This window comes from Anser anser, assembly GCF_964211835.1.
Source record: "Anser anser genome assembly, chromosome: 3".
Classification (NCBI taxonomy): Eukaryota; Metazoa; Chordata; class Aves; order Anseriformes; family Anatidae; genus Anser; species Anser anser.
This window is the reverse complement of record NC_139722.1, coordinates 33827735-33849706: the sequence shown is the minus strand read 5'-3', so window position 1 is coordinate 33849706 and position 21972 is coordinate 33827735. Positions and strand designations below refer to the sequence as shown.

Genomic DNA, 21972 nt, shown 5'->3' with positions numbered 1-21972 from the left:
ATGCTAGATGCCCTCAAGCATGTCAAACAGCGCAGAACAAGATGTCCCTTCTGCACAGAGGGACACACATGGCACCAGACCTTCTGAGTGCCAGGGAAACCATGTTGGTATGAGGCAGCTGGCAGTGGGAACCACTGTTGCTTTGAGTGGCAGAAACGAAAAAAATGAAATCCAAGTGACAAGAGATATCACATTGCAAAGAGTAAAAGATGGAGTCACAGCTGAGTGTCCTCTGAATGGGAGCTGCCACTTAACGGGATTCCAGGACCAGAATTTAAGTGTAAGGGAATGCCAGAGGCCATCCAGTCTCACTCAAAGCGGGGCTAGTTGTAGAGTTTGATCAGATTGCTCAGGGCTTTGATTATTTTCAGTTATCTTAAGTGCTTTCAGGTCTCATGTCCTGTTTGGTTCACAAAGTTTTGAACATGGCTAGCTGAGTAATATTTTGCTGGTGATGATAATCACTGTAGTCATATCCATGTGCTGTAATACAAGATGACTGGAGAGATGGTTGAAAATAACATAAATCATGGTCCTTTGGTTGACACTTTCAGAATTGCAGAAGATGAAATATCTGTTGTTTTTTGTTTGTTTTGTTTTGTTTTTGTTACGTTTGCTGTGGTATATCCTTAAATAAGCATAATAAGAACCAAAAATCTCATTTGTAATTTGCTACCCTAGTTTATATCAGCTATTAAAATGTACACCCTCCTCCTTCTCCATGACACATTCTGTTTCAAAGCCGAACATTTAGAATTATGCTATTAAGATGACACCTTTCTGCAAATGAATTCTGAAAAAATGTCAAGTGTACTTCATCATTATGTTTTCAGCTAGTCCAATAAACTGAAAGACTGGCATAGAGATAGTAAAGAATAAGCAAATAAGGAAGGAAAACAGAGATTTTGAGGAAGGAAACCCTGGAGACTGCCGCCAGCTGTTGAGTTCACTTTTCTTACTGAAAACCTCTTTCCAATTGTATCCTAATCAGGAACACAGAGCGATACACTTATGGCAAACAAGATTCCTAGGTGGACTTCTGGTTAACCTGGGAAGAGCTTAGGCTCTTTTTGGTCTAGAAAATCTCTTAGTTGTGGAAGCATCTCGATTTACCTGGTGGTGGTTACTGTAGCATAAAGCAAAGGCAAAGCAGTGGTCTTGTGGAACTCAAAGGGGTGGGACAGGCAGTCTTACCATACAGGATTTCTCACACCTATGGTACCTTTCTCATACCTAGAAACAGGTATTCTGTTTCTCTTTAGGGGGATCAGCAAGTAATATTCCTAAAACTGGATGCTGTAACTAGAATTTTGCCGTCATCAGTAGAGACGAGTGGAAAAAGCCAAGGGAATTCTCACTGCCAGTGTTGTACAGAGGTCTTGGATCCCACCGTGTTTGGCTAGAGCAAACTCAGCACTTGCTACAGAGAAGAACTTGAGCTAATATCACATGCACACATAGAGGTCATACATATTACCCTTGGAGCTTCTTAAATACAGGCTGCCCAAATGCAACCATAGGGGTTAAGTTAGTGAGAAAGCTACTGTGATGTAGGAAGATGGGACCATGTTCTGAAAGACACCAGAGTGGATTAGGACAGACAAGAAGTGCTTCAGCACAAGGCCAGCAAGCGTAATGTTTTAAAGCTTAGGGCATCTAAATCATGTTAACCAGATAATAGCATCTTTAATTACACTGCCTTGAATCCATATGGCCAATGGTTTTAATAGTTTATGAGTTGGAGAAAAAATTAACTAAACTGATTTTCCTACTTTCAGAGAATACTTTCCTAACCACAACATTATTTTGTCTTAAACTAAAAGAGGATAGATTTAGATTATGCACTGGGAAGAAATTCTTCACTCACTGGGGTAGTGAGGCACTGGCACAGATTGCCCAGAGAAACTGTGGATGCCCCATCCCTGGAGGTGTTCAAGGCCAGCCTGGATAGGGCCTTGGCCAACTTGATCTAGCGGGTGGCATCTGTGCCTGTGGCAGGTGAGTTGGAGTTAGTTGGTCCATAAGTCCCTTCCAACCCAAGCCATCCTGTGATCCTATGATCCTATGATTCTATGATTCTGTGATTTTGGAAGAGCTTTTATGAAAAAGATGGAGGGGCTACAATGTCAATAGCCTTGAGACAGAATTGATCTATTTGTAAATGGAAATGCAGGACGGGATTGTTGTGGTACGTGAGAGGGCTCAGGAGGACATGGTCAGGGCCCGCTCTGTGAATGTGAAAGTTGCCTGGTTCTGGAAAAACAAATTCCCAGCAGTAATACCGATTTCTTGTCCCTGCTCAGTCCCTGCTATGAGCCACATCACCTATAGCGCCATGGTTCTCTGAGAACTGAAGTACCAGAAAAATCTGTGAAGCTAGCTATGGACAGTGTAGTAAGTTTCTCCTTAGCTCCAGTAGTACAAAGGAAACACAGGAATGTATCAGGAATAAACTGAATAATCTATGAAAGTGTCCAGTAAATACCCTGAATGTAATAACAGTTTGTAGCAGCTTCTTAAGAAATAAGCAGGGCAGGAACACCAATTCTGCAGGCCACTACTGTCAGCTCAAAAAATCCCTCTAAGGCAGTAGCAAGTACTTAAGCATGTGGCAAGCGTGACTGCACGCAAGGAGAGTTAATTTAGATACCTCCAGCATTAGTTACATAAACAAAGACTAAATTGCACTACAGGGAATAGACTGTAAGAGTGACAGGACATCTGATAGATTGCTTATTAATGAGAAACACTGGTAAATTCATGTTTCATCTCCAAAATATTTGTGTCATGTTTGAATTTTGTTGTTTATCCCTTTCAGGTAGTTTTACTATAAAACGTCAGGTGTTAGATACATGCCGTGGGGAGAAGAAGGCTGGTTAAATGGCTAGCTTTCACATCAGTGACTCCTTGTACAACTCCCAGCAAGCTATTTACTTCAGTACTTTTAATAACACCTGGGATGTTACAAGGATAAATATAGCAGTGACTTTGACACCCTGAGATGTTGCAGTATTGAACATCATGTCAACAGCTTTGAATAAGGAGATTTAAATAGCCTTCCTTGGAAACCAGATTCTACTGGGAGAAGTAGGAATAGCAGTTGAATTTATGTGAGTGACAAGAATATGTATTTTTAGAGGAGCTCTCCAGAGGGAAGCATAGCTGTGCCCTGACTTGTGGGTAGCAAGCAATTAGCCATATGCAGCAGAAAAAGGAAAGAGAAGGACCAGGGTTGTGACCAGGATGCTATGACAAGAAAAACATGCCAAAATAGGAGCCAAACTAGTGTCAATACTAAAAGGCTTCAAGAAAAAGAAAAACATTCCCTCAGATTCAGTTGTACCAGAAGTAATTCACAGGGCAGAGAAAGTGCTGTCAGCTCCTGGGGGTGTTATTTTGCTAAGAACTGCTACGGAGCTGAAGGTAACAGAAGTCCCCATGAGTACTAGTGGTATCGGTGGTGGTCTGTTTGCTTTTTTGTGTCAAAAGGAAGGGACAGAGAGTGTTCAGGACAAGCAGCCTGGTACAAGAGGGAGGGTGCTGAGGGAAAAAAAACAGTTTGGTGGGAAAATGTTGGTGCCTTTGAGGGAAGGGGTGGATATGTGGGGAAACACTGTCTGGCACATAGCTGTCCCAAATCAGCTGGTGGTGGGGCATCCCCAGAGCTGCCATGGGGATAAGGACAGGCCCCACTGACCGAGTGTACTGGCTGGGGGAAGAGAGAGCTCCTGGAAAACAGGAGCAGCCTGTGGTGCTGCCTGGCTCCTGTAGGCCCAGCAGCCGGCTTGGGTCTCTAGGCCTGCCCAGTTGGCCAAAGCAATGGTAGCAGCTCAGACGGCTCTCTCAGCAACTGGCATTTTCAATAAGGACTCACTCTAGGAATTAGGTTAACATTACATGATTCATCTTTAATTAAACACAGAGAAAAAATAGAAGAAAAACAAACAAACAAAAACAAACACCACAGCCCTCACAGCTTCAAGAGTTGAAGGCTACAAGCTCTGGATCTGACACCAGAAGGCCACTGAAAAGATTCCACAATGTATTGCTTTAAAATCTCCTGAACCCATGGCTTTGCAAGCTTGACTCAAAACTTTGTACGAGCACAATCGGCAATACCATTAGACAGGGGATTGAGTGTGGGAGCAGGAAGGAGTCCAAGACTCATCTATTTGCCATGGCACACGTGAAGCAGGCCAAGGTTTGCAGGCACAGCTGCCAAAATATAGCAGAAGGCAGCCCAGGGCTGTCACACTGTGCCCTGCCTTGGTTTAATGGCAGCAGCAACTGTGACAAAGGGCCCAAAGCTACTTGAGAGAGAGGTAGGAGATCTGGCATTATTTATTAGTTTACTTGAGAGCTTTCCTGTGGAGGGAAAGAATTGGGTAATAAATTGCCCTTCCACGGATTTCGTAAAAGGAAGATCAGCTCTTTATCGTAAGAGCTTCTCCTGGTAGAAATAAAAGGTGCAAAACATGGAAGTCCAAAAAGCCACCACATACCTGGAAGGAAAGGAGTGACAGGGGTTCATCTGCCCTGTACGCCCTGCTCTGCCCCAAGCAGCAGTGGCATCTGTAGTCCTCCCCTGGGGCAAGATGTGGGGAAAGGTTGTGGGAAGAGAAGGAAAGCACAGCTACCAAGAAAGGAAGAGTGAAAAATGAAAGTCTCCTGGGTTGGTTATATTAACCTGCAAGAGCAGGGAGTGGAAAGGAAAAGAAACCAGCAGCACCCTTTTACAGGATCCCCAGCTAGCTTTAGGAAAACAGTTATTTTCCCTCAATGTTTCCCGTGGTAACAACATTTTAAGGTCTGCAAAAATGCTAGGAAGCTGTATATGTATTGTAGTGCTGTACAGAAATGGAGCAATGTTTCAGCAAATGCTTTATTGTTGTGGTGAGGGGAGCTCCTCCCCACGTGTATGACAGCAGCACCCATGCTCTTACAAGGCTGTGATAGAGCCTTCATCACTCTTCAACACACTATGTGTCCAGAAGATTTGTTTAAAAGTCTACAGTAAATCGCATCATATCAGTTTTTCGTTTGTTTGTTTTCTGAATTTTGTGGGTTCTGTTTTAGTCTCTTGTGTGTGTGTGTGTGTGTTGTGGGTTTGGTTTGTTTTTTTTTGGGGGGGTGGTTGTGGGGGTGGTTTTTTTTTTCTTTTTTTTTCCTTTTATAGAGAAAGAACAAAGTAAAACCTGCAGGGTTTTGGACCTGCCGTCCCAAGGCTGAGCCTAATATCTAATCTCTAAGCTCCCCTGGAAAGCCTACTTCATTCTTGTTTTCCTGGTATTCAGACAAGGGACTCTGAGAAATGGACAGCCTGTAACTTCGTTTCAGGGTGGCCATTTGGTTGCTTCTTGAATCAGGCAGCTTGAGATGCTTGAAAACAACTCCATGTATCTCCCCCAGAGGATACATATACATCACATCTCTGATGTGTCTAAGCTCCCTTGGCCTCTGTCCAGGAACATCCAGATTTCCTGACTCATGGCAATGTACCCTGTCTGGTTGTACTTCATTAGCAGCAGCTCAAAAATCAGAACAGTATTATGCTGTTGCATAAGTTTTTCCAAGCAGTAAACAATAACACTCCGCCACAAGCTTTATTACATTTATCTTGGAATTCAGGATCCCGAAGAGACTGCAGCTTATTATTTTCTTTAATCATTACCCAAAAAGACTTCAAGATGTTATTTTTTAATAAATATTTTCAGGATAGATACGTATCTTATTAATGAAATATTCTGAAAAGGGAGAAGAAAATCCTACAGAAGCTACAATAAGATAAGAATTTTCTTCCAACTGAGAAACGTGCTTATGATTTTATATTATTTTATCAATATTGTTGTCATATCAGCACTTACGCACTGAAACACTGCAGGCAAATTTAGGGATGCAGAAGCTGAAAATAATTACTAGGAAAAAAATGCATTGTATAGGTGTAATAACATACCTCTCAAAAAGTCCCATTCTAAATTGATCTTTACTTGCATTTCAGGTTTTTGTTTTGAACATTTTAAAAGCAGGAACATTATCAACTGGCTCAAAGTAGGCTTGAAAATAAACAGTCTACGGCTATTAATGGGGTTCATTAAAAGAAAACTCTGTCTGACTCGAAGGTTTATTTTGGAGCTACGATTGCTCCACTCCCCTGCTTGTGGCATGATGCAGCTGCTCTTTCTTTAATATTTGTGCTGACAGCTACAGCTGACAGATAACATTTCAGTTCACCCCAACATCAATGCTATCTGAAGGCTCCCTTACTTAGGCTGAAAATGCTGGCTTCCTCATGGCTTTACCTGCATTGCAGCACAACTGTGTGACTATGAAATTAGTCATATCACTCGTTTGTAATGGGGCACATATAGATAGATGGTAACACACTGAAAAATAGGTTCAGGGAGCAAGGTGCAAAGACCGGAGAACCTGAGTGGGTTCAGCGAGAAGGGGACACAGGAATAAAGTAGCCAGTGTTTTACAACACAGTCAGTCTCTAAAAGGCTGCAGTTAAGAGTTTTATTTTTATGAAATACCAGAGGAGACAGGAGTTTTCTAGCCAAGGGAGAACATCTTGGTGTTCATGTAGTCAAAGTGTGAGAGGATTTCCCAGCCTCGGGGCAGGCACAGCTCCAGCCTGGGTGAGCATTATGGCAGCAGCCAGGCCATGTTCTGGGGGAGTGCATGAGCCATACCACGATTGCTGATGGTGCAGCAACAGCTCCTCATCTTTCCCTTGTTTCATCTCCCCTCCCACACTCTAAGAAAATATGCTCCTGGATCTGGGAGTAAAAATAATAATGCGTACATAGACATGCAATATGTCAATTGTTATTTGTTGCCATACATTAGTTGTTGCGATATATATATATTATCGAGGTAGTTTTTTATATTCATTACCATTGTTAATACAAAACATATTTTCTCCATCTTAATGCATAATCTGCTAAAAAACAAACTTTGATTTCTCGGTTCATAAAAGTTTTTGGGTAGTAATCACTCAGTAGTACTGTGATGCACACAAAATGAACTTTTCACAAATATAAGACCTTTCCTCCTAGACAAAAAAAATAAAAAATAAAAAATAAAAAATAAAAAATAAAAAATATACTTGTTGCAGAGCTCCCAGTTCTGCCCTTGAGCCTCCAAAGATGTAAGAGAGGGGAAGAAGAAAGTAGAGGATAGGTTTGAGAAGCAGACAGCAAGAGAGAAACCCAGACAGAATGGTGGGAGGGAGATACTGTTCAGTTAGTCCTTTAAAGGATTCCCAGGAAAATTAATTATGATTAAGTCTATGTATATCTTTGTACTTTTTGGATTAATGGTTGAACCTAAAAATAAAAATAAATAAATGCTTTGCTATATTTTTTCAGGATTTGCAGTGAGGCACATTAGTTTTTGTTTGCTTTAAATATTTTACCAGACAGCAAAATACTGTTTTTCTTATGGGGCTCCTCCAGCAAAATTTAAAGAACAGGAAGGCAAGTGGGAGTTTGGAACCATGAAAAAAAAACACAAAGCAACCCACAAAGGAAAAGGTTAGGATACTTACTATGAGATAGGGATTAAATCACAGTCCTCCACCTCCCAGGAAAATACTTTAAATGTGAGTTATTCTGGGATGACTGCTTCATTCTCTGCATAGAATATTTTTCTACTTTATATGAAATACTTAAATATTTACTGGAGCAAGAGCAGACACTTGAGGAGACTCAAAGTTAAATGCAACGTCATAGAGTTTTCCTTACTCCATGCGACCCGACACTCAGTCATGTCAAATACCTGGTTTGAATCATGTGGACAATTTGAACAACAGTTTCTTTCTGTATAGTAAGAACTTTAAACAGTACTTGGCCTTGAAAGGGAATAGGGACTAGTGAAAGAAGAGGACACAAAACATTTTCTTACCATTTTTCAGCCTCACTCTGATAGTACCTCTGGCTTCTTGTAACTTTAGTGTGGGAAAAAAAGATCAGACATAGCAAAAGGAACTGTTTCTGCAGTTCATACACCACATTTTCATTTCTTTTCTCTGAAATTACATACTGAATTTAACCCGAATCTCCTTCAGAGTACTCAAAACCATGGTTTTAGGTGGGATGAGTTGTTTACTAGAAGATATCACCCAGCATAATTTCAGCTGCAGCATCTACTCAGGCTATTCTGCTCCCAGTCCCCCTGCAGTGGGAATCCTCGTGCAGGTGCTCTGGCTTTTCTCTAGGCCACGGGACTTGACACTAGAAAATTTGGAGATTAACTTCATATTCCCATTTCTCTCCATAGATATAAGAAGAAAGCACAAGTCATCACTGAAAAAAAATATATCTACCAGTACAAATAGATAATACAGTGTCATCGTGCTATCAACAAAGCAATAAAACCTAGGTTTCCTGAGCCACTGTGAATCCAGTGGTGATAGTAGATTATGTAGCCTGTGACAGTCTAAGAAATACCTAGAGTATGTACTGTTGTGTTTTAGTTTTGATTTATTCTAAATCTCTTCTTTGGTAGAATTCTTTTTTTCCACAGGCTTATCAAGGGTGGTAAAACTTTAGCATTTTTTCATGCAGTTCGCTCAGTGCAGCAGAATCTTTCAGACTCTAACTGAAGAGTAGTGTTGCATCTATGCAACTCCTAAAACCAAAACATTTATTTATTTATTTATTTATTTTATGGAAAGAAAGCCTTTCTTAAACAGCTTGCATTAAAGCTTCATTGTAGTTTAATAGGTCAGAATTCCCAAGGACATCGCAGAGAAATCTGGCAGAGTGTCAGATAGGTTCATCTTAAAAATGCTGTCATAGAGCATTACAGGCAGGAAAACATAAATTGCAGATGTTATGTTGTTTTTTTTATATATTTTCAGAATGCTGCCAAAATAGGTCATTTGCAGATCAAATAAAGGAAAAAACTTAGTAAGCTTGGCTGAAATTGTTATAAGGAATATTTAGACATTTCTAAGGGCATCTGAAAATGTACTGTCTGTGTCAGCTCACCAATCTTCAAACCCTGTCCTTTTTTCATGTACACTCTAAGAAATCACGTAATCCACTGAGAATATGATAGTGAATGTGAGAACGTACACTGCTTCTGTTTCATTTATAAATGAAAATATTTGTAAAATATGAACTGTGTTAACAAAAGCTGTGTCTTTATTTTAGCATCTTTTAAAAGGTTTTTTTTGTTGTTTTTTTTTGAACACGGAAGGGAATGCATTTGTTGATAGGCAGTCTTATGAACACAGCTAGATACATTCTCAATCTCATCTGTTTAATTCTAGCAAGAGAATTAGTTGATCTAAGTGAACTGCTTCAGTTGCTTTATCTTAAATTTTCTGTGCGAGTCCTTCCTTAAAGTCATGGGAAATCTGGGAAAATCAGGATGTTCCATCCAAATACTTCTGTGAGGCTTACACAGATTTCTCTGACCTAGAAAATAATCTGAAACTCTGTTAACAGAGGCATTTAAAGGATTTCTGTTAGTCTCTGTTTTGTCATAATGCTAGCAAAATATAGCTAATCAGCTCTGAATTAGCAAGAGATAAAAATATGAAGTATAAATGTGAGCAGATATTAAGCTATATTAAAAGCCATGTATGCCAATTGACTTGCAATGATGTTAAGCTGGGACACAGAAGAGCAGAAATACTACAGAGCAAACTTATAGCAAGACGTCTATCTAAGTTTGCCTGACAATTTTCATTAAAATATCTAGTATTGTACGAAACACAGTTGCTTACAACTTTGCCAAACTTCAGTTGTTCAGGCTGGACGTCTGGCTGAGTCTGAATTGTTTTTGGAAGTTCCAACTAAAATGCTTCAAGCATTTCCAAGAATGAGATGAGAAAAAAAAATGTTGTTTGCCCATGTTAAAACAATCCCACAACCATTTTGCTGAAGTTTTAATGTCTCCGTGTTCCAGAGCAATCTACTGAGGTTCAGCTGGGGTACTGCTCAATGGCAAGAACTGACTCTTGCCATCCCTGCGAAAATTATGCCAGGCTAAGAGCCACTGAAAAAAAACATTTCACAAAGGTCACCTGGTACTGAATTGGTAGCTGAATTCTCAGAATAGCCCGTGTATGCTGATGCCAGTCCAGTTGCTCACACCTCACCTGTTGCAGCTGCCCTGTGCACATGCCGTTCCCAGAAAACACACCCATCTCAGGGGTATGGGGCTAAGCAGTGCCCTTCCCACCGCTGAAGCCACAGTGCAGGAACTGAGGTGATGGACCTTGTTCGTCCTGTTTCAACAATTCTTCCCCAGCACAGCTTGTGACACAGTGGGGAAAAAAAAATAAAAAAGTGTGAATGGCATGATTACCCGTGCCACTGGGAAGGGAGAGTGGAGAGGAGTAGTATTGTGACAAAATGTTGTTTAAGATTTTGTACCTGTCAGTCAGGAGCTCTTTGTTAGTGATAGGTATCATCCACCACCTTTGCCATGGGATGGAAACACTGTACAAATATGCTTCTATTGGCAATTTATTTGGGCCTTCAACTGACTCATTCAGAATCAACATTATCTCAGTTCATGCCTCTCTGTGGTCAGAGCTTTGTCATTGCTCTCTTTGGCACTCACCACTGCCCACCAAGCTGGATATCCCTCCGGGTCTCAGTGTCCACCTTGACTGACCTGCCAGCTATGAGCTCTAGAAGTGCTCTTCTCCGTTCCCTCTCCAACAGCTGCAGCAGCTCAGAGCCCAGCATCACCCATCTGCATGGCACCACACTTCCCTGCAAGGCTGTCTTCTCAGTTCTCCACTTTGGATTTGGGCACGGGGCATGCTCCTGAGGTGATTTGCTCAGCCTGTTTTACTTGTGTAGGAGCAGCTATGGCAGCTGCTATTCCCATATTTTGCCATGCTCACTGTTCTACTTCTCTCTGCTGTGCTCCCCCTCAGGAATTCATTCCATCTGACTGTACCATCTGTCTGAGCACTTCTCATTTGCTTGTCCCCCTCTCAAAAAACAGGGCTTTGCAGTTCTGTTGTGGTTTTGTAGAGCAACAATATGCGTTTCCACTTGTCACAGCTGTATCTTTGTTTGAAAGCAATGTTTTAATGGCCATACAGAAACTGTTAAGAATTTATGGATGACACTTTGGCTATGTCTGTTATCAGGAAATTGGACAATGCCAGTGCCAGTTCTCTGACCCTGAGTGCAATTGTCACTCCGTGGTCATACCTAGTCCTCAAACCTCCTTAGCCTTCAGAGCAGGTTGGCTATGTCAAGTCTGCCAGCCCCCAGCAAGGCTGGTCCCCAGCCAGGGCCAGTTCCAGAACCCTTCCAGGATGACCGCTGGTTGGGCTGTGCCAGCATTTTACCCGAGCCCTGGCACTGTTTATCCTGCTAGTTTAGACATAATCCTCATGTCATACTCATCTGAGCACATCGGATGCCTGGGATTGTCTGAACAATCACATGAAACCTTTTCTGCATTATAAAGAAATATTTTATTATTATTGAATCAGACTTCTCTGAGATCACAGATAGAATGACTGCTTTCCAAGAATATTTTGAACATCCAGCACTGGAAAATTCTAACATTGGAAAAAATTTTGTGACGTGTTTAAAACCTTTTTTTTTTTTTTTTTGAGTTGGTTTAGGCATTATTTTAATATCTCCTCTGAATGCACCTTTGTTTGCTTTCTGCTGTTCTGCTTTGAATGTCTGTTTCCTTGTCCTCCTTTCATTAGATGAGCTTTAAAAAAAAATTAATACAGCTTGGGGACAAATGTTTCCACCTGAGCTATTGTTAATGAGCATAGCAGATGATACTTTAGTTAGATGAGACAAAGCAAATAACACTCCATTGGGTCTTCTTAGTTCTTCATGGACAAACAGCGCTTACAGCTACAGGCACAGTTGTGCACAGAATTTCTCAGGACTGGCTTTACCTCTTTTCAACAGGAAATGTAAGCAGGGAAAAAATGTCTGCAGAAATGCTTATTTTAACCATATGTAGTTTTGGAGGACTGACTTTTATTGAACTGCAGTTCAATGAGTACCATAAAAAACTCATACAAGCAATTCTAAGCTCTGTCAGAGAAGAGAACAATAATAATTCCTTGATACATCAAAGGCTAAACTGGAAACAGCCAACAAGCCAACCAGAAACTCAAGTAACCGGTTTGTACTCTTGGCTTCATCAGAAGTGAGCACAAAGCTTTAGGTAGTGGCAATGTCACGCTCTGCGAAGCTTTCTGTATTGTTACATGCAGGACTAGAGCATTGGGGTGTGCAGTACCTCACAGGGATTTGATGCCGGCTGAATCCCTTGCCCTTCTCCCCCATGAGAGGACAGAGTCAGTGCCTTAGAGCCCCAGGAGTTGTTCCCTTTTGTGAAGCAGGACCTCAGAGGCAACTCTGTCCTGAAGTGATCACACGAAGTCAAAAACACCACCCCTTTACTTGAATGTTTCCAATGCCCCACGTACAATGCACATTTTCTTAACATTAGAGATCACAATTCTAAATCAAAGCAAAAGGGCTTTTATCTGCCAACATCCTTGTTCAAGATCCTTCTCCAAGAGCTGATGAAATCATCTGACATAAAGCAGAGCAGAGGCTGTATTCTTTGCAGAGCTTTGAGTGATGCATAATTTACCAACTCTGCCATGAGAATGGCATTTTTGAACAAAACTGCAAAGTGAAAGAAGACATAATTTTAAAAATATGCTTATGTGGAATTTTAGCTGTGACATACACCATGAACGTTGCTAATGATTTCAGATATTAGACTATTCTGAAGCAATTCAATACACTGTTAAATTGTAGCTTGGAAAATGTGCCCTATGTTTACACTACTTTCATCTTAAGTAGTCTTTCTGGCATAATAAAAATTTGTATACAAATTGTTTAAAACCAACAACTCCAGCACTAATGCAGCTGAAAAGTTTCTGAGAAGCAAATGTTGCATAAATAAATATAATTGTCTGAATATACATGTGATGAAGATCCTTGCTGTTCAAGATACTCACCTTTAATTTTTAGGTGCTTAAGGCATTACTGAAAGCTTAAAGTTATTACTGAAAAGAGTGCTGTGACATCTGAGCCGTGGCATGCAACTCATTTGCAGTGACAAACAACTTTCTCTACCCTTCTTTCTGTCCATGGGAAGAGTTGATTTTGGATTTAATTGAAGGGTGAGGCAACTGCTTTTGAGATAATGTTTTGCAGTTCCCTGCTGCTCTGTTCTTATTTTCAGGCCCATTAAATACTGTTTTGCGAGAACAGCTTTCTCATTTGAACTGCCCAGTAATGACAACAAATTCTTGTGGTTTAAGGCTAACGTGAGCCAGTTCCAGAGCACCTGCCAGGAGATATGATTTTTTTGTACCTCAGCTGAGGATACAATTAGCTTGTATAGTTGCAGAGTATGAATGATAGTTTTTATTCTAAAAGTAGAAGTCTTTTGCATTTGGACAACGAAGGAAACATAACATGTACTTTCAAAAGAATTCAGTGAAAGCATCCTTGGTGGGAAAACAATGTTTTTCATGTCAATACTGCAGCGGGATAAATGAGCCTGCTTTCAAGGGTCCCAGCCAAGCCATAGTAATTTAAAAGAGCTGAGCATCAGGTCGTTCAGATTTAGCTCCGCATCCTGTCATAAGCAATTAGATGAAAACAGAGAAGTTTGCTAAATTAGCAGTAAGCCACTGACAAATTTTCCCAAGGTAACGTTTAAGCCTTGCACTCTCTTTTGGCCAACCCCTGCAATTCAGTGAACTTGAAGGAACTCCACAGCATAATTTGCGGCAGCCGGGTACTGCATTTGTGCTCTGCCCTGGAAAAACAAACAAACAAAGAAGCAAACACACAGACTGATGGCCGAAAGCAGATAGCCAGGGAGAGCAAGTACAGGACAGGGATACAAAACTTCTTCTGAGCACTTGCTGCATCCAGATATTTTCAACTTGAAGCTGATGTGGTTTATCTGACAGCAACAATAAGTGAGTATTTCTCCCAAGTATTTCTCCAGTCTCCCTCCAAGCCATGAAACCTTCTGAATCCAGAGACAAGGAGCTCTTCAGATCGGCTGTTCAGCATGAGAAGAACCACCTCATTTTGTTCATCTGCAGAGAGTTTCTGAAAGCTTGTATAAACTAAAAATAACCAGCCAAAGCGAGCAGGTGCCAGGAAGCGACAGGAGCATGCATTAATTTTCTGCTAGGACTCTATCAGTTGGAAAGGTGTCAGTTACATGCCCTCCTGGCCTCCTACCCAGACATAGACTGAGCTCTGCTGAGTGCTGGATGAGCAAGTGTGAAGGCCGAGGCCCTTGCGATGCACAGAAATGATCAGATACCAGTGGGATTGTTGAGAACAGGTTTCCTGATGAATAAAAAGCCTGCACATGAATTCTTCCCATGGGGTCAAGATCTAGAATTAGTACTCTAAACTTTTTTATCACCCCTAGAGTGTTTACCTCCAATATTTCAGAGGATTAGAGACAACGGCAGTCCCTAGGGAGGTTCTACTGTGCTTAAACTAGCCATAAATTGGACTTAAAGGCTATAGTGCTGGAGATTCCTTAGTGAAGCCATCTTTTATATCTGATAAACAAACCTCAGTGAAATAATGTGGCCTACTAGGATTTTCTTCAACACCTCTTAGGGCCCTGACATCTCTTCATTGACTGTCTTATGAAATTAGTTCATGACCTTTGCCTTGTCAGTGTTCAGCAGCTCCATGTAGGGTCTGTGTGCCAAGACACTCCGGTGCTTTTGTTATGTGAATTTGTGTCTTTTAGGAGTTCCACCACAACCACTAATTCATTCCACAGAAACAACAGAGAAGTCATGAGAAAATACGGACTTCTGTTTACTACCAGCCTGGCCCATCATCACACAGGCATGTTGAAATGCTGTTTTAATCAGCTTTTGCTAAGTGTAGCAGCCATGCTTAAGTTATCTTCTCTGAATCAATCCAGTTTTATTGGACATGGAAATTATTTAGTTTATGGATTAGGGAAATCGGCCTATTTACACAGTAAAATGCATATTAGTCATTGAGAAAGAAAAGTAGAAAATGACTAACCATTTTTTTTTTTACAAGACTCTAAGAAAAATCTATAAATTTTCAACTAACGATTAGCATAAGTCAACATGTTACTGTTTTAGAACTACATTAGTGTATTTGTGATAAAGTAGTGGAAAAGTAGAAAAGAGATTGGACATTGCTTTAAATTGTTAGGTGACAGTGATTTATGTTACTTATTATGTGAGAGGAAGAAAATAAGAATTAGCAGTCTGATGGAAAAAAAAATCAAAGGAATACATTTTGAAAAAGAAAAAGTTTTGAATTGCAGATATGTAAATTCAGAAACCACAGTAAGAAAATATAAATTCAGCACATAACATCTCTTCTGCAAATGCATCAAGTTTTCTCTTAAAACTGGTGAGGCCATTTTCCCCTATGTATAAAAAAATGTTCAAGAACATCAGCCTGCTGAAAGCTCATCAGTCTCCATTTATTCATGACAAGTTTGTTTCGGAAAGTGTTTGGAGCACACGGACAGTTTCTGTTCAAATCAAGGACTACTTTTCCTTGAGATAAAAGTAGCAGTTCAAAGAGGAAATTAGATTGTTGAGATGTATATACATGACGTACAATGCTGAGGTAAATGGGGAACTTGAAAAATGCATATCCTTTCTGATTGTATCCTTATAAATATATAATGAGAATAGAAACAGATGCTACAATGAAGGTCACTAGCATTGTCAGCATTAAAAGTGAAACTGGGATTGCTTTGTTGAGAGAAAAAGGTATAAAGGAGTCATGAAGGGAGGATATTGAATAAGGGGAGGCTGAAGATGGATGGATGCTCCTTCACAATGCATGAGTGAACATACATGTGGTAAAAGCAAAAGGCAACAAAATTAGAACAACAACCAGAACAACATGCAAAGATATGTAGACAAACACATACATAAACGGGTGCTTGTTTTTCAGAGTGCTTGATTAAAGCCAGAAGCTTAGTGTGCTTTCAAAAGAATTTTTATATAAGACAGGGAAAGATGTTAGAAGTCAATAATGCAAGTCCTAAACCGTCCATTAACTGATGACAGTGGAGAGATGTTTCCATTCTACTGGATCCTTTCTTTCTGAGCATATCATGCTGAATCTGAAGAGCTGAAACTAGCATTTTCACAAGAAACTGGTGAGAGATTTTTAACTTTACTTGATGAATGAACTGGTAATAACAAACCCACTTTAGGTGGGATTAGGGTGAGTGAGACTAAGATAAACAAAATCTTATGTTTTGGGCATCTTCATAATAAAATTTGCCTTCACTGTGATAATATACTTTATATCAAGATAGCATGCTGGTAATTCCTGTAAAAGTTTTGTCAAGGAGTGGCAGGAAAGCGAACATACACATAGCTGCATTGCAGCAGTAATTTTGTTCCATTCAAGGTGGATGTGTGTCTGTGCATTGAGAAAAAATACCTTTTGTAAATGATTGATTTTATGTAAAAATGCTACTGGCTTTGTCAAAAGTAGACTTTTTCCAAACTTTTTTCCTTTTTTTTTTTTTTTCCCTAAAAAGAAGTTTTCTGCTTTGTAGAAGTTCACGGCTTTTTGCTTCAAGCTCAGCATAAGCTATCTTGTAAGCATGAGAAAACTGAAGTTCTGTACAGTTTCTCCCAAAACAGACAACAGACAGCTCTCTTTTTACAAAATGTCTTTCCTCTCACATGTACAACCCATGCTATGACCAAAGTAAATGAGAAACAATCATAATTCTGTTCCTTTGGCTATATCTTTTGGAAACCCTCCAACATAAAATGCATTAGCACAAAAATGTACTTGTCCTTAATTAATTTATAGCTTAGAGCAGAATACCAGAAATAACACTTGAAGTTCAGATACAAAGGTTTTAAAGTCATGGATAAAATATTGTATGAAATTTGTAATAAACCTTAAATAGTGCTGGAGGGCAAATAAAACTAATTATCAATAATCTTAGGAATTTCAGTGATGTAGAACTGCATGTAAAAGATGTTTATCTTGTAAAACACTTAGATTCTATTGAATTTATTGTCATTTTGGGAGACAAAATTATTTAAGTTTTTCCACTACCCTAAACAAGTACATTTACTAAACTGAACTATTTTGGGGGTTTTGTTTTTGTGTATTTGGTGTTTTGTTTTTGTTGTTTTAAATAGCTTAAAGCATATACAATATGTTGTAATATCTTGTTCTGAAGTGTGCATGCTAGAAGGTTACAGAATCTGTATTATATAGTACAGCTTTATATAGGAACATGGGACTAGAAAGGGTATAATGGATCATCAAATTTATTCTCCTAATATTGTAGAAATCACACTTTATAAATCCCCTTCATAAGTTTATCAGGTTTCACTGTAAGTGTCGTTAGGATTTTTGCTGCTGTTACTGCAACTGGAAAATTGTTCCCAAATCTCAATGCTCCAGGTGAGAACCTGTTTCTACCTTCTAGCACAGAATAAATTCTGGCCAATCTGTGCTGTTGGGTTCCCTTGCCAACACTGTCATGTAGTTTAAATGGCTCTTCCATCTCCCTGATGTTTTCCTCCCTGATATATTTATAGACAGCAACTGGATCGCTTAACAGCCCTTATTTTGCTAAGCTAAACAAGTCAAGCTCTTCATTATCTCTTCTCATATGATAGGTTCCCTCTTCCCCAGTCACCCTAGAAGTCCATCTTTGTACCTGAACAAGTCTGAGGTAATGTGCTACAAATGACAAAGTACTACAGTCTTGTATAATAGTGTAATAAAAGAAGCTATAGCAAACAGAGTAATAATTTCAGGCTTGCAAGGATGTGCAGTGCCAAATATTTAGGAGATTGAGTAAAGGTTTTGAAATCTTCTAAGGGGATCTTTATTAGAAAGAATGCTTTTATCTAAGCAGTTGATTGAAATTGCAGTATAAAATGTTTTAGGGTTTAATCAAAAGCTGGGAAATCAATGAAAATCATGATTTGGTTGAGAGTTTCAGCCAGCTCAGTATGCAGTTGATTAGACTTGTGACAGCAATCACGGAAGAAAGGGGTCTGAGATTTTCAAAGATTGTTTCACAATAACTGAGAAAATTCCTGTGAATGCTATATAAAACGTGATAAATCTTTCCTGGAAAAGCCACAGTTGTATTCATATGATGTCTTTAAGAAATTTCAATGGAAGAGTTCGGCTGGTTCCTTGGAGTGAGTGCTGCAGAGTGGGGTCCTTGTTGAGGACAGGCACTGTAAAGCAGAGAGACTGTGGGGACAACTGATCCCACCACCTCCCAGGATGGTAGAGAAAAGGATATTTGATCACATCCAGTATCCCCTGGCTTCTTGTGTGATAGCTTCTTGGAAATCTTCAGGAAACTCATGACTCCCAGCTGTTAAGGCTGTGACAGCTATCCGTTGTTTTTTGTTTGTTTGTTTGTTTGTTTGTTTGTTTTTTAATCCTTACTGAACCAATAGTTTCATCAAGTCTAATGGGTAGCTTTGTACAGAAACTTTTTCCTAGTTGTGCTGAGCCTGCTGTCCCACAGCTTGGGGATTCACTGGTGTGTAGGATGCATCTTAGTTTGGAGATGAGAGGGATTTTTTTTTGTACTGAAATCCTTCTTTTTTAAGGAATTAACACACTAATTTCCTTTTAGCTTTTCTCTGTCCTCTAAAGAAAAAAAAAAAAAAAGGAATTTCATGATACACTGTAGGAAAAGAGAAGCACTACTTTTAGCTGGTACCCGGGCACACAAATATCAGTGAAAATGAAATGCTCTTAAAAACACAAGCTATTTCTTAAGTGAGAGCAAAGGGGATTCCCATCCGTGGTTAGGAGCAATTCAATACATGCTGAAGAAAATATATGTCAGGGCACTGCACAGGTGGCCAGGGGCTGGGAATGGTGGGCTCCTGGCACCTCCCTGGGGTCGGGGACAGGCCACGGACCCGTGGGTGGGCCTGGCTCAGTGGGGCCCATGGCTGAGCATGGCTGGGCTGTGGGGAGCTGGATCCGGCCCTGCTGCAGCCTCACTGGGGCAGGGGGTGACAGCCCCAGGGCTGACTGGGATCCTGGGCCCTTGGGGCCCTGACGGTAAATTAAATGGAGTGGCAGTTGTAGAAAGCATTTCTAGCAGTAACAGGGTAAAATAAAGCCACAGAATTTGTACACGTGTCCATATGATGCAAAATACCACCAATATGATTGAGCAGGCAGTGGTAAGAAGGGAAGTTTCATCAAAGCTGTCATTAGAGTATCGTGGTCAAAACGCCAAAGAAGACTTCATCTTTCCTCCTGCTTAATTTGGTAGCCCAGTCCATGGTTTCTCCCCACCAGGGAGAAAGGGATATGTATATGTGAAAGGGGACAGCTGAGGCAGAGTTTCTCCAAAACAGACTTATAGAGAATCAGTAGCTTCACATCACTATGTTGAGAGTAACAAACAAAAAAATAACCAATTTACATTTATTCATTTAAATTTTGATGTTTACACACCTCATATTTTGATATCACGCGCTTATACAGTTGGTGCATGGGATCAACACCCTCAGCAACGGGCATGGAAAAAAGGGGGACAGAGGAGCCCAAGAGGCATCCTGCTGTGAAGGGGTGGGATGTTTTCATAGCCCTGGTGGGTGAGAGATGCCAGGGGGCAAAGTCTGCAAGCAAAGCTGCTGCTTTGGTTAGCCCAGTGGGTGGTTAGGAGTGGTTTTGGTGTGGTTGTATGATCAGCGTTGGTGAAATCCTTCCTGAACATCAGGAAGCACTTCTTTACTGTGCAGGTGTTGGAGCACTGGCACAGGTTGCCCACAGAGGTTGTGGAGTCTCCCTCCTTGGGGACCTTCAAAAGCCACCAGGACATGATCCTGGCTGAATGGCTCTAGGAGTCTATGGCAATGTCTCCTCTTGAGAAGATTTAGGAGTAGCTACTACACTTAGATGACTTTAAAACTATATATTGTGGAAGCAAATTACTCTTAAGGGCATGGTTTTAAACCAAATCTCCTGTGAGCAAGTTTTTTTGAAAACCATGCACCAAGCCACTATTTTGCATTGAGTATATCAGGTTTCAAAATCATTTAAGCTGATGAAAATCTGGAGTGATTTTGTAAACTCAGAAGAGTCAAGACTCTTCAAATATGAAGTCAGAATTTAGCCCATTATGCCTTGGTCCACTTTTTTTTTTTTTTTAATTTTAATAGATTAACATGAGCTAGTTGACACAAAACTGTTCTTTATTTCTTATACTTTGTGAATCGCACTGAAATTTAGGCTCTTCATTATGATTACATGGCTCACTTTCTTTTATCAGCTCTAAATAGTTGCATGCTAACTTTTAAAGACAATAATCTTGCTGTTTTGTTTTTCAAATTAGTTAAACTTTCACTGACTCTTCTGAAGGACAATCTTTTTGTAGGGCAAAAAATTAATTTCTGTAAATCCCATGTTCCTCATACAAATTATCTCCAAATTGCCATTTGTAAACTGCCATGTCAAATGTGATTCAGAGCTTGTAGGTATAACAGTGAGATAACCCCAGTCCTTTTGCTTGTAGTAAATGTTTTGTGTGATAAATAAATTACTAAATAAATAAATGCTCTACTTTCTTCTAGAACTTGCTGTTCAAGACTGAAGTTTCCAAAACAATTTTTCAAGAAAATTTAAATATTTGTCAATGAAATAATCTATAAAGTCAAGTTTAATTTAAAGGGTTTGCACCAGTTTAATTGTCATTACATCTGGTTAAGACATCTTTACTGTGTCTATGCTTACATTGCTCATAATCCAGTTAATCATGTTCTGTCAATGCAGAGCAGGGACAAAAGCCATCTGTAAATGCCAAGCTGATATTTACTATTTTGCAAGAATTCACATACAGTTTGTTGAGAAATAATGGGGAAATGTGTCATACACTGTTTTAGCTGCTTTAAGCTTAGACACTATAGTGGTCCTGCTTTATTCCTTAAGTGTTAATCCCCCCATATGTCTGCATTGTTATTAGGAGAATTATATAAATGATTTAAATAGCAGTCGGTCTCTCAGTATCTGCTCTACTTCCATACTTCCATGGTTGTTGGAGTTGTCACCATTGTCCCAGCCTTATTTGCCTTGCAGGCTGTGCAAGAAACTGGTCTGCAGCTCCTGCTGTGCTGCTGATTGCCCAGCTTGGCCAGCCAAGGGAGTCACACATGGGAGTCTGTGGACTCTGTGCAGTGTGATTACTGGATGGCACAAGCAGGAGAGCTTACTTCTCTGCGGTTGTTTCATCATTGCATTGCATTGCACTCCATATATTCTGCAGAGCTAGTCTACTCAGTGAGGAACCCAGCATATTAACTACCATTTTTTTATTTCACTTGTTACAGTTACTCTCCTTTGGAAGGAGAGTTTTACTTGGTATTGATTGCTAAGTTAGAGCAGAAAGCTGCAACTTGTGGCACCAACTCAGGGGGAAGCAGCAGGAGTGCAAGGTTTTACTGCCGGGATTGGTATTTCTGTATCATATCTTCAAGTGCATCACCTGGTATATTCTGAATTATGCGCTCTGGCTGTTGAGACACCTAGATAAAGTCAGAGGGAATCTTTAAATTAAATATATATATATATACATTTTCAAGCCATTTTAAATCTGGCAACCTGTGTTTTCCAGCTGGCCTGGTGGCCAGGGGGCTGAGCAAGCATAAGATACTGCTTCTCTGTTTTGTCATTTTTTTGTCAGCCCCTGAGCTTTATCTTTTCTCCGGGGAGCAGCAGGGACCCCAGTCAGCCCCAGGTGGGAGCAGCAGAGCGATGGCACAGGGACAGCTCCATCCTCGACCCCCTCCTACCCCCTCCGGACCTAGATTCTAGCGAAGCCCCTGCTCTGGAAGCATCCCTCAATACAGGTACTGCTGCACACCACGGGCTGCCTGGCCAACACAACATTTAGGAGTTGCAGTTGCAATAGCATGGCTGGAAAGCAACTCTTGAGTTTCCTGCAGATGTC

General features: G+C 40.3%; 1 protein-coding gene across 5 annotated transcripts in view; it reads left to right on the top strand.

The window, feature by feature from the left end:
- The window catches only part of FILIP1 (filamin A interacting protein 1), a 134996-nt gene that overhangs the window by 36958 nt on the left and 76066 nt on the right, over positions 1-21972 (top strand). For 2 of the 5 annotated variants that reach the window (XM_083829933.1, XM_083829930.1), the window contains exon 1: positions 21733-21871. The exons of the other annotated variants lie outside the window; for them this stretch is intronic. The gene's annotated coding sequence lies outside the window, so the exon portion shown is untranslated. Of the gene's footprint in view, positions 1-21732; positions 21872-21972 lie in introns of those variants that run through there. 5 annotated transcript variants of the gene reach the window in all.